Here is a 1,465-nt window from a genome sequence, read left to right on the forward strand (position 1 = left end):
ACCCGCCTCGGCCTCCCAGAGAGCTAGGATTACAGGCGTGAGCTACCGCGCCCGGCCTATGAGTATTTTCTTATAGCATTTCCTGTTCCTGGGCTGGTAGCACTCACACCTTGTAGGGCTCTTAACAGACATGGTAAGCAAGACAGCAAAGAGTCTTTCGAGTTCCTGAACCTCATTCAATCAACAAAGGAGGTGGGTTGCTTGATATGATAGTGTCACAAATTTGAGGGCAGAATGTTTATAGGGATCCCATGAAAACAGTCTTTGCTCAGAAAAATCTTCAAGAAAAGCTAGGTTAAGCAAAGTGAAACAACTGTCTTGACTGTGGAATTTCTCAAAGACTTTAATAAATTAATGAATATTTTGAATCTCAAAGAATGAGGTCATGGTACACAGTATTTTCCAAACTATTTGACCAAAGAATCTCCTTTTCAGGGAGTCTCCATTTTTATCTTCCTGAACAGTATGGTTTCACAGAACACGGCTTGGAATTGACTTAGTGTATATCTAAGGCTTCATTCAGTATTGGGACATAAAACAAATTCCAAGTTTCATCCTTGGATTTTACAATTCGTTTCCTGCCCCCTTCCCACCTCCAGAAGTGACACAGAGAATGTGTTATAGAAATCATGTTTATCCCATGAGATATTAGTCTCCAAGTGTTTGTGGTGCCTCGGAAAATATCTCTAGTTTCCATTAGTCTGTTATGACTCTATTATCCCATCCTGAAATTTCTACTAATCTTTCTTGAGTCCATTGGATTTTTTTTATTATGAATCATGATTTAGAGGTAATATAATTTAAACACCTACTATTTGTTTTGTAAATATAGTAGTCCTTATTTGTCTTCAAGTTTCCTGTCTCAGACTTCAAGTTATTCTAGGATTCTCTGTTGCTGCAGAGTGTCAGATATGGGTCCCTCATTAAATTAATAAATCAATAGATTAAAAAACCCTTAATATTCTAAATTTTTCTGTTCTGGCCTGTCAACAGTAAATTTTTAATGAGAAATTCAGAAGGAAATATACATTAAATATCAATTAAGAATGACAAAATATGATCTTTTTCTATTTATAGCTTATGATGTGTTCCTTATTTGCTTCCATAAAGGATTTGAGAAGTTTACAAACAAAAGACACATTTACAATACCACTTTAAAGCAGAAAGCAAACAATTAACAACAACAACAACAACAATAAACTATACAGGTGGGAGAAATAAATGTGCCAAAAATGTAGGTTAATGTTGTTAAAGCAATTGAAAATTAAATTTAGCTCAGATCTTCCTGGCAGCCAAGGGGGGACAAAAGGAGGGGGGTGGCAAGGCATTATGAAGTTATAACATAAATCTTTAATCAGCAAAGTTATTTGTTTGAGGATTTAGCTAATGAGATAAGAATACATTGCTCCCTGGTGAATTAACTAGGTCCAGGGATAAAATAAAGAATCCCCAGAAGAAAGAAATA

The sequence above is a fragment of the Propithecus coquereli genome, unplaced genomic scaffold, assembly GCF_000956105.1.
Source record: "Propithecus coquereli isolate 6110/MARCELLA unplaced genomic scaffold, Pcoq_1.0 Scaffold39, whole genome shotgun sequence".
In the NCBI taxonomy this organism is placed as follows: domain Eukaryota; kingdom Metazoa; phylum Chordata; class Mammalia; order Primates; family Indriidae; genus Propithecus; species Propithecus coquereli.